We start from the raw sequence: 18,818 nt of genomic DNA, 5'->3' as shown, positions 1-18,818 counted from the left end.
TAACTATCTCTTGCACATTATTAGTCTTAAACCAAGCCCCTCAAGAATTCAATGATTTAAGAATTTTTCAAACACTGATAAGAATTGGAAATATATATATTGATAAGACTTATGATCACATAATAGGTGTCAATCAAACTAGACAATTAGTACAATCACTAAAGAACCGCTCAAGAGAGTCATCTACAAACAAGTAGAAAAATCCAAAAACCCACAGAATAGGAATTTATGTGGGGTAGGATACAATACCTTGACCCTAGAGAATACTCCTGTAAGGTCATTTTTGAAGGCTAAAATGAACAGATGCAAGTATGAACCACAATTCCCAACCTTCTTACGGAGCAAGCAAAAATTAAAGTGGTTACGCGTTTACGAAGTCCTACAAGTAATTAATAACTATGATCTACGGAAAGAATTTTTAGTGGTAAAGGTAGGTCGAAAAGGTAAATTCAGAGAGAGAAATAACCACAGACGACCTGAATGGCATGATGGGTGTTGGACCAATGTAGACAGAAACAATTTGCAGGAAGTGCCTAAATGCACAGTAACTGAGCTAACAGAGGAGTCCAGCAGCAAGACTCGAAATTTCCTTTCGTAACTCTAACTAACTGTAGAAATTGTATATTTCACTAACCAATTGATTGGGATGTTACAAGAAGATTAAAAATAGGGCTAACAGGCAGGTGAAACACTCTGAAGATCAGAAACTAGGGACAATAATGTCAATGTCGCGACATGGTCACTTCGTGTTGCAACACCGTGTCCAATAGCAATGAATTATGAAAATTCTATCGACGTCACGACACCATTCTTCTATGTTGTGACATGGCAAACATTTTCCAAGAATTTCAAAACTGTAGGATGTGTCGTGACATTGAACCCTGGTGTGGCGACATAAGCAATCTGATAGGGTTGTAGCCACACTAGGGTTATGTGTCTCGACATTGCTGTAATTTTCTACAGAGTTGACCCGACCCGTTCGCGCAACCCATTGACATAACCCTTAATTTGCTCGATTTTAACGCTTAAAACCCTAATTTTCACCTTAAAATACTTTAAACTCACACTATTAACCCCTTTTTAACACTAAACCCTTCTCAAAACTTCAAAACTCCCAAAACCCCTCTTCCAACCTAAAACCCTAACTATACCAATCTCCATTATTATTCCTAAGGCTCTAGTGGGTAAAGCTTCATCAATCATTCGAAGAAGCAATAGAAGCATTTGCAAAGAGGTTAAGTTTAAGAAATCCCATGCTTGTTTTACTATTCTATTTAATTTTTATTTTTTATTTACTTGCTTTCAAATCATTGAAAATGCCTCCTTGGAGAAATAAGAAGGCTACGATCCTAAAAACTCCAAATGTTTCAGACCCTGTGAGGTTTCATAATTTAAATGTGGATAAATATTTTCTCGAGTCTCAGGGGAGACCTTTTATACAGGAGCGAGGGTTTGGACCTTCCATGGTTCATTGCAAATAAATTTTGTTGAAACTTTCATGTTCTACAAGCTAGGGTTCTTGATGTTTCTAAGCTCAATTGTAAGTAATTTCTTGCCCCGTTTTTAATTATTTTCGTATTTTTATGCTTATTGAAGCTTGAATTTCATGTTTCTACCATTTAATTTAAATGAAATTAGAGTTTAAAAATTGACCCATTCATGATATAATTGTAAATTGATTAGTGATGTTAGATAATGAATGTTTGAAGTGTTAATTACAAGTTTTACTAGATGAATTTCGATGAAAATGTTGAAAAAGGACTAAATTGTGAAAGATGGTAAAGAGTGCATAAAGTTGTGATTTTGTGAAATTGAGGGCTATTATGAGCATGAAATATTATTTAGTGAAGTTTGAAATTTAAGTGTTTAGTGAATTTTATTTTTACGAGCTTTGGGACAAAAGTGGAATTTTTAAAAAGTTATGGGAAAAAAATGTAAGTTTGCCAAAATATTGTGTATGAATTGTATTTGAATGAAATATTGATAAAATGCATTAAATTGTGTTAATATAGATCAAGAAAGAAGAAATAGTGGAAGTAATCGAGGAAAAGAGATTACAAAAATAGTCGTTTTGCGTTCGAGGTAAGTTATGTGTAAATAATAGCAATATATTTTTATAAATTGTGAATTTTATTTGATATGTGAATCAATATTGAATGTGGAAGGAAAATTGTTCATCAATTATTCAAGTGATAAAGTGTTGAAAATAAAGTGTTAAGTGTAAATTCCGGGTTGAAGTTAGGAATAGAAGTGGATACAAGTGACATGTCACTAGAGATTAGTGTTACAGTGAGTCCCGGGTGCTGGGTGATCTAGCATGTGTTGCAGACACCTGACAGCTTGTGTGAGCAGGCCCGTGGACATTTCTAGTGTTATTGATCAGTGGTAGCTTCGGCTACATATCAGTGGTAGCTTTAGCTACATATCAGTGTGGCACTTATGTGCTAAATCTCTACGTATCTGTGTATATTTCGAGTGTTCAATAAGATTAATAATGAGTTAAAGTAAATATGAAATGAAGTGTGTATGCAGGTACGTTTAAAAGAATGAGCATATGTGATAAATGTTAAGTGTATAAGTGCATGTGCAAGTGAAATGGGTAAGATTATGCATGTGTAAGTGATTGAAATTGCTAAGAAATGTTTGATTAGTTATATGAGAGAAATTTCAATTATTAAATGAGTACTTATTGTTTACATGTAACTTACTAAGCTATTTGTAGCTTACACATTTTCTCCTTTACTTTGTTTTATAGTGATTTGAGCTTGTTCGAATTGGGGATCGTCAGAGCTCGTATCACACTATCATAACCAACTCAGTATTATGTGTTTTCAAAATGTTTAAAACCATGGCATGTATAGAGTCTTAATCATTTGGAGTATGTTCATATGATATGGCTAAGATTAGCTATTGAAATTGTTAGTAAAGATTATGTTTTGGTGTTATGTATGTTTAAATGGTAACTAATACAAAGAAGCAGTTTCTTTGACAGCAGCAGTGACGTGAATGTGAAAAATAACCATAAATAGTAAAAATCGATATAGAGAGTGAATGATATATATAATTAAAGCTTATCAAGTCTATTTTTACATGAAATAAACGGTGTAGGCAAATGAATTTTATATTTTGAGATATTTGAATTTTAGTGAGACAGGATCAGAATGGTTTTTAAAGTCCCCTATTCTGTTTTAGAAAATCATTATAAATTGTACAAAAATAATTATGTGTCATAATTTATATTTCTAGATTCCTTAGTGAGTCTATTTTTAAAATAAACAAACAATAACATTATATGAATTCTGTACAATGAGATAATTGATTTTTAGTGCCAAGAGGTCAGATCTGTCAAGTAGTAAAATAGGGGAGAATTTAATGAATAAAATGTACTAATTGGCTAAACCAAAAATTCTAAAAATTTTACAGTAAGAAGGTATATGAGTCTAGCTTTAGGTAAAATTTACGGATTTAAATTTCAAGTTTCGTAACTCGAGATATAATTAAATTAGTGACAGTCACGCAAGTGGACAATTTTGTTGTAAATAGTGAATTTAATTTTAAAAGCAAATTTTTATGCTCCGAATTGGTAAGTTAAGTTGGATGACATCTCATACTCGATTTCGGCGATGATCTCGGGTAAGGGGTTTTACATTAACCCCCAGTGAATAATGTGAATATTTTGATGCTTCATATTATGAAAGTGATTTTATTAATAGTATTGATTTGGAAATATTTGGAAATATAGATATGGATAGTGTTATAAAATATTTGACTCAGGGCAAGGGTACTTGGAACTATAGACCAGATACTTGGTTCCCAACAAAAATTTAATCAGGCTATAATATTTCCCGTAGCAAAAATGTGGATGCAATTCATAGGCACTCAAATTGCACCTACATTGAATGTTTCTAATGTTAAGAATTTTTGACCTATTTTTTTATAGTATTTTGCAGCGAAAATAGGTATGAATAGGAAGATGGATCATCCAAGAGATGAAACACTACGTAAGTGGGCAAAAATTTGGACTTTTCTTTCCGCACCTCATAACAACATTGTGTCGAAAGGTGGAGATGATGATGAGGGGGAAACTCTAAGGATGATGAGGGCGCACAAGAGTACCTCAGGATGGAGGACGAGTATAAAGCGACATTTCAGCGGTAATATTCAACACCAGAATAGCCTATCAATCATAGCTCGTCCTGACAAATACATTCCAGAGGTGGGAGCTCCTATAAAAAATATAGCTCAGGCAAGGGCAAGGCACCTACGGAGCAGAGGTGTTCCCTTCCCCTCGATGATTCGGAGGAGGATTAAATTCTAATTTTTTCTATTTTGGAGAGGATTGTATTAATTTTTATTGGATGATTTTAATTTATTTTCAAGTATTTAGGAATAATAATAATGGTAAATTAGTTTTGTATTTTGTTTAAGAATTCTATGTAGGAACCCCACATAAAGGAGGCATAACATTCTTGATCTTTCAACGAATAATGGAGGAAGCACACATCAGTAGTGGATGGAATGACCACGATCAATTGAATAACTTCTTTCCTTATCCTTTTATAGGCTACAAATTGAGGACAATGTGTTATCTAAAGTATGGGTGGAAACATAGAAAATTTGTCTAAATTTTTATGTTTTTCTTTCAATTTTTCTTGCCAATTGTGTGCTTGAGCTTGTAGAAATACAAATGATTGCTTAAGAGCATGTACATATGTTGCTTGTGTTTACAAATAAATTTTGCATGATGATAAGTGATTTTAGATTTTAGATTATTAGATTACTAAGTTCTATATGTTACACTGTAAATAGACATTAAATAATCAACTGTACCTGATGAGATAGAAAATACAAAGAAACGAGCATGCTAGTATGAATGATAAATGATTGAATTTGAGTTTGTTTGGTTGATTAAATTTATGCATATTGAGATACTTAAAGGATGGCCTAAGGCATTTCTTGAAACACATCCAGAGCCAAAAAGCTGACCTATATTTATTAACCATTAGTACCAATTTGTTGAGCCTATAAACACTTCTTGATGAACCTTATTACAAAACCTGAGCCTGAAACATTAATTTGTATTTGCCCTTTTTCTTTGGTCTTGAACTGCACGACTATAGACATTTGGCCATACATATTGAGGGTTAAGTAGATAAATCAAGATGGATTTTGTAAAAATAGAGTGAAATAGGAAAGATTAGGGTAATGTAGGAACTATAGGTTAGCCTAAAGTGTAGAACAAAAGAAAAATAAAAAAAACCAATATGAGTAGAAAAATTTCTTGAAAAGCAAAAGCATTTGTGACTGAGATGAACTGAAAATGAAAGTAACAAAGTCATGAAAATAAGAAAAACTCGTAGGCTAGCCTTAGTTACTATGTTATGCTGTAATTTCCTACGTGGAGAAACAAGGACGGTGAAAGAAGGAGAAGTAAGACAGTGAGTGGGTAAGGGTCGCTAAGAGGGAAGAATAGGGATCTATACGATGTGCCAAACTATTTTCGTGTTTGTAGCCCTTTTTGTGCTTACTATTTTTGAATTCCACCTGTCCTAAGCCTTAGAATGTTACAAGTTGAAAAGTCTCATGTGACCTAAATATCCTTATGTAAATGGACATTATATTAAAAAATTGCATAAACTACTATTTGTATTCCTCTTAGATAATCAAATTACTTGTATGATTTTTTGATTGATTCCTACAGGTGAGACCCTTAATGCTTGAATACTTTGTAAGGCATTGAACCTAGATGTCTGAGGTCAAAAGTGGTAAATCAATTATTCATCATGTTGAAATTATGCGTAAAGCTTAAATGCCTAAGTAATGTCCCCCAAAGTTAAAACTTGTATCATATTTGCTGAAGGGTCGTCTTTTTTATTTCTTGTTTTTGATGGTGTTGCTTGAGGATAAGCAATGGCTTAAGTTTGGGGGAGTTTGATCTGCCGTAATTCATTGTAGCATATTAAGCTAATTTTTGCACTTTAGGAGCTTGAAAGCAAACATTTTAATTAGATTTTAATTATGTTTTAGTAAGTTTTCTTAAAGATAATAAAATGTGAAAATTGAGTCTTTTATTGAACTTAGGGCCGATTGAGGCCCAAAGGTGATCTAATTGTAACACCCCTAACCCATATCCGTTGTCAGATTAAGGTTACAAAGCATTACCCTATAAACAGTGTAACAGCCCGAATTTTAGGCTAGTCGGAATAGTGGTTTTGGGACCACAAATTTGACGAGAAAAAAATTTATTTTCATTATATTTTTATGATCTACGATGTCACAAAATGATTTCGTAAAAATTTCGTTCGAAAATTTTGATGTTTGGGCACTCAATTTAGTCGAAAGGACTAAATTGTAAAAAGTGCAAAAGTTGAGTTCTACATGTTAGAAGTGTCCAATTGTTATGAAATTTTAAATTGGAGGTCCTTAAATATTAATTATACCATTGGTTAACTTGTTGGACAAAAATGGACAAGAGATAAGTGAAATAGGAAATTTTTAAGTTGGGGGCATTTTGATCATTTAGTAATTAAAAGAATTAAAAAGGCCAAAATAGCCAAAAATTTGTCCATCTTCTCCATGGTGAACGAAATCAGCAAGGAGGAAGCCATATTTAGGGTTTTCAAGCTTCCAAGCTCCATAGTAAGTGATTCCCGGTAACTTGATTTAGCTTATTCTAGCAATAATTTAATCTAGGGTTCATATTTGGAAAAATACCCATAGGTGAAATATGTTTATGTTGATGTTTTATGGTATAATATGAAGCTTGAAATTATGTTAAATAACTTTTGCTAGCTGATTTTAAGTGAAAACGAGTAAATTGACGTAATCGGTAAAAATACCTAATGTTCATAAGTAAGTGTTAGAGTGAGAATTTGATGTTGCCATAGAAGGGAAAATGTTCAGCATGTCATAAAATATAAGAAAAAGGAATAAAGTTTAATTTCTGAGCCTAGAGGCAAAATTGTAATTTTGTGAAACTTTAGGGGTAAAAATGTAATTTTAGTAAAATGTGATTTTTGGACTGGATTAAATAATGTGAGTGTTAAATAAGTTAAATGTGTTATTATAAGTCAAGAAAGACAAGGAATTGACTTTGATTAGTGAAAAAGGAAAAAAAATAGAAAAAGTGAGAAATTTCCCGATTGAACATTCAGAATAAAAAGGGATACGAATGAAGTGACAGAAATGATCACATGTGTGGCATGGACTGTGTGTAGGCCACTATGTGAAAGTGAAAGTGATGGTCACATGTGTAGAACTATGTGCAAGCTACTACGTGTACCAGAATGATAGGTCGCATGTGTAGTACTATGTGCAGGCTACTATGCGTACCAGATAGCTTCGATCACGTGTGTAGTACTATGTGCAGGCTACTACATGTATCGGATAGTGATGGTCACATGTGTAGTACTATGTGCAGGCTACTATGTGAACCAGTATCATTAATTATAAGGTGGTTGCTATGTGCTGATCCCACCGGATATCATTGATTACAAATGGTGGTTGTTGTGTGCTGAATCCACCGTGCATTTGTTATTATTCAGAAGTGTTTATCGAGAAATTGACTAAGTGAAAATACATGAGATCATGTAACGATTACGTATGATTGAATGATGAATATATGTGTGGAATTGAATTGAATAATGATTGAAAGTGAAAAAGTGAAATTATGAAAAAGTAAAATTAGCAACAAAATAGTTTTGGACAGTAACAATAGTGTGACTTTAAAAAATCACCAAAATTGTGGAAATTATATTATAGAGTGAATAAGATATGAAATGAAATATTAATGAGTCTATTTTTACATAAAAGAAACAGAGCAAGCAAAAGAGTTATATATTTTGAGATATTTGAATTTTAGTCAGGCAAGGTCGGATTGATTTTGGAATCCCCTGTTCCGACTTTGGAAAATAATTAAAAATTGTAAGAAAATAATTATGAGTTATATATTATATTCTTAGAATCCTTAGTGAGTATATTTTCAAAGAAAATAAACGGAAATATCATCTGAAAATTGTACAATGAGATAACTCATTTTTAGTGAAGAGAGGTCAGAGATGTTGAGCAGTGAAATATGGGTGACTTTAAAGAATAAAATGTACTAATTGGATAAGAAAACAATTATGAAAAGTTTATGGTAAGAAGATATGTGAGTCTAGTTTTGGGGAAAATTGATAGAACTTAATTTGGAGCTCTCTAGCTTCAGATAAAAATAATTTAGTGATTGTAACCGACTAGACATCTTTGAATTTAAATATAAGTGAATAGTAAAATTATGTATAATGCTATTTAAGCATGTTATATACATAAAGGATGTGGGATGGAGAGGAGGACAATAAAATATATGAATAAATTGTGTATAATTGGTTAAATGTTTGATTATAATCGATAAATTTTGAAATAGGAGTGATGCTTATATTGGCGCATTACTGGTCATGGTAAGCTCATGAGAAAAATAAAGTTTCATAGCATATGCGTGTGGTATATTTGGGATGAAATTTAGCTCAATTAAATGATTTCATCAATTAAACATTGTGCATACTAGAATGTGTTAGTGAATTACATATTCGTAAATTGACATTCAAAGTTCAGTTAGTGATATATGAAAATAACATGAAAATATTTATGATTGTGATTAATATTGATTTTGACTTAAAGTGGATTCTTTAATATTGGATTGATTTAACGAATATATTGAGCATATGAATAGGTATGTATTGGGCCTCGTAAACCCTAATTAGCGACTCAAAGATAATAATTTGCAAGTTTTTAATTTGGATGAAATTTTATAACTCGGTTTAATATGTTTATAAGTGTATTTATTCTGGTAATGCCCCGTACCCTATTCCAGCGTAGAATACGGGTAAGGGGTGTTACAATGTGACATCACCGGATTCAGCCCTAATGTTTAGGCTGGGTTTGGGATGTTACATTTAGTGGTATCAAAGCTATGGTTTAGTCGGTTCTCGGACTAACATAGCGTACGTGAGTTTAGCTATATATGTCATATTATTACTCATGATAGTGTAATACCTTCTGGCTCTAAGGAAATTGTTCTGTTAAGATAGAGATGACTTCTAACCGAGCCGCTTTCAATAATGCTAAAAATTTATATTGAGGTAATTGAAATGTGTTTATGAAGTAACGAAATTTAGAAAGGTATAAATAATGAAAGCATAAACTTAAAATTATGTGATTGAATTTTTCCTCAAGTAAATTTGATTAAAGTTAATGAGTTCAATCAAAATATCTATTTCCTTAAACTAATACGGTTAAAGGATCTTTGGTTTGCATGCTAAAAGAATGTTGAAAGATTGTGTGTTTGAGCTGTACCCTCAGCATGAAGAAAATAGTATCTTGATATGTTAATGTTTGATAGTTGAAATCAATACAGTTTTTTTATTAAAGTGAATTGAATTATCGAGATGTGATTTGAGTTATATGTAACTAAGCATGTCCTCAGCTAAGAGAATAAATTCGGTGCACTTATGAGTATGAAGATAGATAGTCGGAATGAAAAAAAAAATCTATATTTCAGAAAGTATGAAAAGAGATGATCATAAGTTAAAAAAAAAGCTTATATTGTGATAAGCTCATCCAAGTATGTTGGTGATTATATGATGCTATGTGCTCAACATATTTGATTAAGTGAATTTGGTAAGTGAATTTACTTAAATAGATGGAATGTGTGTTTATGTATATCTGTTAGAATAAGTGAAATCAGTACGTGCATATGGACTCGTAATCTACCATTAAACATAAAGAATCACACAAGAGAATTCACGGCACAACCCTAAACCTTTAACAGTTTTGCAAATTGATCCCCTAGCTAGCTAGATTAAGCTACAACAACTTCAAAAACATAGAAATCACTAAAAACGAGATCAAAATCACTTACATGCAAGCAATGGTAGTTGCTGAAACTCCAAACCCTAACTATGGCTATTTTTGCTCTTGATTTTTGGTGGAAGAAACTTTGAAGAAGATGATACAATGGTTTTTACTTATTTTACTTTAACTTATTAATTAAACTACTTTAGTAACCTTACATTTTAACTTAAAAATCACTTACTTTGTGTCCATAAATGTCCACTAACTGTTTGAATGGTCTAATTATCATCTAAGCCCACTCACTTTTGAATTTCATAGCCATTTGGCCCTTTTACAAATAGAACTCCACTTTTACACCTTTGACGATTTAGTTCTTTTCAGTTAATTAATCATGTAAGCGTCAAAATTTCTTAACAAAATTTTCATACAACTTTACTACCATCCCATAGACATTAAAATAAAAAAATAATGTACTCGTCAGATTTGTGATTCCAAAACCACTTTTCTAATTTCACTAAAAACTGGTTGTTACACTAATGAACTTTGCAAATGTGCAAGAGGCCATTGGAAGGCATGCTAAACTGATACTGGTCACTAAGTCGCAACATGGAGGGTTTGATGTCACAACATAGGGAGCATAATGAAAAAAATCCCAAGATTGCCTTCGACGTCGCAACATAGTTGAAGAGTGTCACGACATACCCCTGAAGACATTTTGAAGAGGAGTATATTGACTCTTATGTTGTGACACATGTCCTATTGTGTCACAACATCGACTCTGGACAGGAATTAACACGAGCCAGGGGGCATTTTGGTCCGTACAATCAAACTTAAAGCTTAGGAACGTCAGCTAACCTAGGGTTAAGGACGACGACCACTTGAAATCTATTAATAGGCTCATTTGTCACACATGATGGACACCAATTACTTAGCTTATAAATTCTCTATTAAATTTAGTTTAGCTTTTCTCTTTTCTTAGGTTTTAGATGTACTTTTAGTTTGTTCTTTGTTTTAGCTCGAGAGATTTGATTTGTGGAGACAATCGAACTTTGTGGATTCATGTTCATTCTTAATACAAATCGGGCTTTTTCTTAAACTTTATACTTTTGATTCATTTATAATGTTTGATCTTTATAACAATGAGAAACTAATCCTTCTATGGGGGATTAGCGAGTGGATGTATGATTTATTAACTATTTTATAAGGTTACTTAATGGATTAGTTGTTTGGGAAAGGAAAAATCTGAACCCTAGGCTTGAGAACCCTAGGAATGTTAGAGTCTGCCCAAAGATCAATCATGAGATGGTTGTAATAACATACTTGATTTATCATGTTTATTAATATAAGGCGTTACCATTATTATTTAGTTTCTTTTCTATACGTATGAATAAACTGTTTTATAATAATGTCCTGAGAGTACTATGATTATTCTTAAAAGGTCATTAGTCAAGTATTATTGTTGGGTAGGACAACAATAATGCATTAAGACTAACAATAATGCATTAAGACTAACATGTAGTTGATTGATGATAAAGAGTTGTCATTGATATGGAATGTCAAAATCGATGCATGAAAATGAGTGTTAGAGAACAACATATTGGGCTGACCCATTATGAGTATATTTCTTGGATTATTACGTAATTGTCACAACATTACTCATAGTGATTAATATGTATATGATCCTCAGACTTTAGATCATCATAATCCCAACATCATGAGTTGTTTATTTTGATACAGTCAAACGTACATCGTAACTGGTTATTCTATAAAGGTTGATTTTGGATATACAACGATCTATGTAGAGGGATATGGTTGATTGATATATGAGAAGTCCCTCCTACACAATGGAGGTATTATCATAGGCCACTTGATTGAGTGAGACTAGAAATGCATGGCAATGCTCAAATAAGCTGATATGAGATGTTATACTTATTTGTATGTCACAGTCTACTTAAGATATCAAGGAACATGGAATGGACTATGCAAGTGTGACTATTCCATGACTTGTGTCCAATCCAGAGATAAAGGACTTAAGGATTATTTCATGAAAGGTTAATCATAAAAAAGGTTATATTGAATCATGATTCTTGTGACTTAGGTAGCAATGATGCATTGCTAGGTGACACTCATTGTTTGTAACATTGGAATCATTCTAGTATTACTGCTAACGTCACAAGAACCTATAGGGTCACACCCTATAGTTGAAATGCACGGTTTAAAACATATTTATATTTATTTAATTTCTAGAAACCCTAAAAATAGATATAAAAATCTTGTTTTTTCTTTGCTTGGGGTCTAGCAGCTGTCAAAGCAAAGTTTTTTTTTTCCAAAACAATTTTGGGGATTCCTTCCGTTCATTGTCAACTGGGTGGATTACGTAGAGGCCGGAGTCACAATAGATTGCAGCTTGATTCGATAGTAGATCAGATTACTCATTGCTGAGGCATTGCTGTCTACTCAAAATAAAGATTCGGTAATTTCGAAACCTTTATTTCACCCCGATTCATTCCTCACACATGGATCCATGGTTAGGATCGCCGAATGTTTAATTTTCCGCTGCGCCGTAGGGGTGCCGACGGTCCAATAAGGATGTCATCAAGGTGGGAATTAACCCAAAATTGGTATGGCCTTTTCATGAATGCCTTAACTCCAAGCCAGTCTGGATTGTGAGGTCGAAAGGTAAGTAGTCCTTCTTAACTTATTATTTTAGTGGAAGATTTGAAGATCCTACTGGTACAATGACTAGTTGATTGACGAGGAACCTGAAGCAATAGTTGATGAAGATTACCAATGTGAGCTAATCATCCATAACCATAGTTGATTAATTCTAGTTTTTCAATCTCTTGATATCTATTTCTTTACTATATTATATTTTATTATTATAAAAAATTTAAAAGATCCTTTTATTTATATTTTTGTACTATAACTTACTTCAAGTATTAATTAGATCTTTTGGTGTTTAGATTCAAATTGATCTAGCACTAGCCTCCCTTGGGTACGATTCTTGGAGTACTTACCTACTCCGTTGTAACTTTAGTACGATTTGACATGTATACTAGTGGATACCGCCTCAGATATATATATCTTTTACTGCAGTATTCACACTCCAGATGTTAGCACGTCCGAAGGCGGTCACCTAAACCCGACCTGATTCACCAGGTTTGGATCTCGAGTGTTATGACACAATACTTAAAAAAGTTATCGAAATAATTAACGTAAAATTATTACTGAAAACATTTTTCTTATTATTTAATCGACATACTTAATATCTAAGAACAAGGGAAAGTATTACAAAATAAATCATTACATCAAACTTTTTACAAGATATACAATATAAAAGTTTATTATAGACATATTATTAGGGTGTAACCACCCTAGCTATGCTGCTTTTTCACTGTATGCATAATAACCCACTTCGCTGATGCTTTGGCACACTCCTTGCATCGTCCCTCTTGGCGCAATCTCTTCCCATACACCTGAAACCAACAACAAGCATTATAAGTTCAAGAGGACTTAGTGAGCTTTATCCCAAAAATACCTTGGCAGATACTTTATCTTATTTGAAGAACATTTGTACACCAGCTACCCTTCTGAACCAATTACTTTTATTTTGGGCGGCTACTATTATAGTTTTGTCATACACTTACACACCAACTTTCACACTCTTAATTTACCAATGTACTATTCAAAAGAATATATCTTCAGAGCCCACTTTAGACAGACCAACTTTTCACACATACATTCATTCCAGAATAGTTGCTCAGAGATGCTTATCGCTGGTGGATAAATACACATTTGGTAGATACTCATTCATATTTGAATTCCATCAAATAACTAGTCGAATCATACTTTGGTTTGATGTCATAAAAACTCACACTGGTAATGTACTATACGTATCATTCAGATGAACTCCACATCACTCTCTTTCGGAACCCCAAATACTCAGAAAATACGATGATTTGGTTTCCATAAGATTTGAAAAGAAGACATGATACTGTTCAAATATGGTGTATACCAAATACTCAGAAAAACTCAAATTTTAGCACTATACAACACTAACGAATTCAAATAAACAATTTATTATGTTTATCAATTACAAGTACGCCCAAATTCAACATTAACAGATTATCATGATGGATACCCTCCTTAACATTCAGATACACACTTCTCTTCAAAAACTTTCTTAAAAACTTATCCAATTACTTTACAGATCTAATTCCATCAAAATAACCTCAGACATATCATAACCTTATCTTAGCAATACTTATTATAGAACAATTAAGATTTACCTAGACTTTCCATAAGGGTAGATAAGTACATTTTACCAAACTGATTTATCAGAGTACGCCACAAGGGCCAAACAAAATAGACTACAAGGGCATCCTACAAAATCAGGTGTTTACTGTCATAGTAGACTTTCACAAAAGGTGTTATGGTTTTGTTCCTCATGGACTTACACATAAGTTCATGTATCGTGATCTGTGCATTCAATTTATATATCACCGGAGGCTACACCATGAAAATTCATGCAAACATATCTTGCCATGGGTTTTAACCACAGTCTTATACACATTCATGTATTGTGATCTGCCAATCCAATCTTCCACTTACTAGATGCTACAGCATGAGTGTTTCCAAATCCTATCAAGATGCCATGGGTATCAACCTCGTGGTCTTACACTTGCTTTCATATCGTGATCTGCCAATTTCATTAGCAATATAACTGCCCTACCAGAGGCTTCACAAAGGGACATTTCTTATCATTTAGTTATTCAAATTTATTTGCATTCCAGAATAACTCATACTTTTCATATCTTAAAATTTACCTGCATACTTATCAATCAACATTTCTCTCGGCAGAACTGATAACATATCATCATAGCACTTATCTCATCTTTACTATACTCGTACACTTACCAATTATTATAGATATAACCCTATTCTATATATATATTATTTTCATCTACTTGAAAAGTTTACTTAAGAGAGAGAAAGTCAGGGTAGAGATTCACCTGACCCTCACCAACTATAGTTTTAAGCTCCAGACTTAGATATCTTTCTCGAACCAACAACAACAACTACATACAGAACATAAAAACTCATTAAAAACCCATTTTCATACAATTTACTATCATCTTAAAGTTTGAGAACCCCAATGCAAAGCCTTATACCTACCACATACAAACTCACTATTACCAAAACATCTAACATGCAAAATTGTAATACTTACCCAGAGATGTAATGATCACTAATTAAACGAAAAATCCTTAACTTATAGCTTAATGAGGAAAATATACCATTAGATTTAAGAAAAAGAATTAGAAAGTACTCTCCAAGGAAGAAGAACTTCTCTCAAAACCTTTCTCACCCATATAAATATGACCCATCCTACTTAGTGAACTTAACAAGTGTAGCACATTTTAGAATTTGCCTTCTCAATGGTCTACAGTTTTCGAGAGAGATATAAATGAGAATCCCGCATTATAAATATCAGACTAATCTAACCAATTGGTTTTTAACCAAGTTACTTTACAACCTAACTAGCACGATACTTTAGAAATATAAGGCGTACTAACCTTTGGAAATAATTCAAACCATACTTACCCCTTTTCACTTAAGACTATATTTTCCTTTAAATAACAAAATATCTTGAAAGAAAATCTTCACTTACTTACGTGACAGAATTGTTATTTTGAAAATTGTATTTAATTCTTAAAGAATAAAAGTCTTTATTTTTGGGTAGAATAACAATACCTTAAAGTTGTGTTAACCCTATCGATACCATCTATTTATAGAGACTGAAGATAGAATACTTGTTGAATTGTAGAAGTTTAATTCAACTAGAGAAACGAGCTACTAGTTTAACTAGATGCAAATGTGGCAACAACCCTAGTCAATATTACTAAGGTTTGTTGTCCACCCCTTTAACATGATTGACTTTTGAGAAGCTACCATATTGGGTCCAATTACAAGTACTTCCTGAGCTTGTAACCCAATACTTTCTAATTCGATCAAACCTGATATTTGTTTTTCTATTTCCCAAAATAAATGTAACTGCCCATTTTTAGTAAAATCAGAACAGTGGTTTTGAGACCACAAATCTGATGTGAGAATAATTATTTCATTATTTTTTTAATGTCTACATAATGTTAGTATTACCGTATAAAAATTTTGTTAAGAAATTTAATCTTTGCATGCTTAATTTGATAAAAATGACTAAACTGAAAAAGGTGCAAAATTTAAGTTCTATAAGCTAAAGGAATTTAATAGTTATGAAATTAAGTGGTTGGAGGGTTTATATTGTAAATAAACCATTAATATCATGAGTGGACTATTATGGATATTTTATATGTGTTTTAAATGGTTAATTATAAGGTTAAACTTTTAATTTAATAAAAAACTTAAAATAAAATATAGTAAAAGATGGCATCATCTTTTAATTTGGTTTCTTCCACCGAAATATTGAAGAAAAACACCATTTTGGTGCTTTGAAGGTTAGACAGGGTTACCTTGTGCATGTAAGTGTGTTTTCATCCCGTTTTTAATGATTCTATGTTTTTAGAGTCATTGTAGCTTAATCTAGCTAGCCCAAGGACTAATTTGCAAAATTTTTAAAAGATTAGGGTTCTTCCATTAATATATACATGTTATTTGTGGTGTTTGATGGAAGAAAATGCACATTTTTTGTTAGATAAACAACTTTTGTAAAGTGATTTTTGATGAATTTGTCAACTAGGGATTTAATTGAAAAATATGAAATATTCTTGGTGAAAATTGTGAAATAATGAAATGTATGAGTTGCTGTGGATGCATATGAAATTCAGCTAGCTTGGGTAAGGATGAAATTGCATGAATTTTAATTTACGAGCTTAAGGACTAAATTAAAATGAAATCAAAACATTAGGGGCAAAAGTGTAATTTTGCAAAAATGTGAATTTGGATTCAATTGAATAGAATAATTATTAAATAGGTTTAATTTATCCCTTTCAACATTTTATCGTCGAGGTAAGTTCGTACGTTTAAATAACGTTTTAAATTATTGTTTTAAATGCTATCATGTTACATTATCATATCATGTCTCGATGAAAAATCCAGTGACATATCTATGCCCATCGAATATGAAAAGGGATGGTGACAACCATCAAATATTGAAAGGGATGGTGATGACCATCGAATATGAAAAGGGATAGTTTCGACCATCGAATATGAAAAGGGATGGTTTCGACCATCAAATATGAAAAGGGATGGTTTTGACCATCGAATACGAAAAGGGATGGTGACAACCATCGAATATGAAAAGGGATGGTGACAAACACCGAATATGAAAAGGGATGGTGATGACCATCGAATATGAAAAGGGATAATTTAGACCATCGAACATGAAAAGGGATGGTTTCGACCATCGAATATGAAAAAAGATGGTGACGACCATCAAATATGGAAAGGGATGGTGACGACCATCGAATATGAGAAGGGATGGTGATAACCATCGAATATGAAAAGGGATAGTGACCACCATCGAATATGAAAAGGGATGGTTTTGACCATCGTTTAGTACACTTTGTGTAAGCTTCGATAAGGGTTCGATGAAATTTGCTTTGAGATTATGAAAAGGTGTGAAGTATGTATATTCATAATTATGGAAAGTATGAGTTCATGTAAATTATGTTTATGAAATCTATCTTATCATGTGATGATATTGTTAAGTTATGTGATTAAGCACTAATTTGTGTTGTTGGTGATGCTGAGGCTTATGCCAAGCTTGTGTTGGATTGATTCATATTTATTTTTAAGCTTATGCATTAAAATGGTACGCATTTTTTATGATTTACGAACTTACTAAGCATTATATTCTTACTTTGTGTTCCTTTTCTGTGTTTTATAGTTAATCAGAAGCTCGTTCAAGTTGGAAGATCATCGGATACCTATCACAGTATCCATCGGCTATATCGGTAGATTTTGATGTTTTTAAGTCATGGTTATATTGTCATGTATAGGTGTTTTGTACTTTACCAAATAGCCAATATGTTTAGTTTGTTAATAAGGTACTTTGGTTGATGACATTTTGGCATTTTGGTGCTTGTTGGCTAATGCTGAAATGGTTAGTGATGGTATGTTTTGAATGGCTCTTTTGGTATGCTTGAATGTGATCTTGGTATGTGGCCATTATGGTAGGATTTGGTATGGAATTAGGTTGCAAATGTTGAGTTGATAAATGGATAAGTTATGCTTATGTTTAAGTATATTTAATGTTATGTGAATTGAGGTGCCTTTTGGCATATTGGTTATATGAATAGGTACCATATTGTTGTAGTTTGATTATGCATGTTTTAGGTGCATCCTGAATGCTTGAAATGGGTGCAAATGGCTTGTATGTTTGTGCATGATTTGGGTGAAGGAAATGGCTTGAAAATGGCCTATTTCTTGTCAACACGGCATAAGACACGGGCGTGTGTCTCAACCGTGTCTGAAACACAGCCATGCGACATGGCCATGTGTCCCCTGTTGGTTTCAAAGGGTTGCAAGTCAGGAAGTTACAGGGCCTAGCACACGGCCTGACATACGGGCGTGTGGCTTGGCCATGTGACCCAAGTCAGAGAGTTAGACGGGCATAGACACAGGCTGGGACACGGCCATGTGTCCTTACTTTGAATTTCCATACGGCCTGAGACACGGGCATTTGTCTCAGCCATGTGAGTCACACAGCCTGGCCACACGACCATGTGACCTTCTGCAGTGTGAAATTTCAACTTCTTCCATAATATTCTATATGATTCTGATTTAGTCCCGAATCGTTTCTATTGTGTTTCTAAGGCCTCAAAGGATCGAAGGACGTTATGAATGTGATTGATTGTTAATTTCCATGATTTATGAAATGTTTTGAATTGAATGTTTTAAGTTATGAATTTTTGGTAATGCTCTAAAACCCTATCCCAGCGATGAATACGAGTTAGGAGTGTTACAATAAACTTCAATATTTTTCCAAC

This window comes from Gossypium hirsutum, chromosome D11 (genome assembly GCF_007990345.1).
Source record: "Gossypium hirsutum isolate 1008001.06 chromosome D11, Gossypium_hirsutum_v2.1, whole genome shotgun sequence".
NCBI classification, from domain to species: Eukaryota; Viridiplantae; Streptophyta; class Magnoliopsida; order Malvales; family Malvaceae; genus Gossypium; species Gossypium hirsutum.
This window is presented reverse-complemented; position numbering follows the sequence as displayed.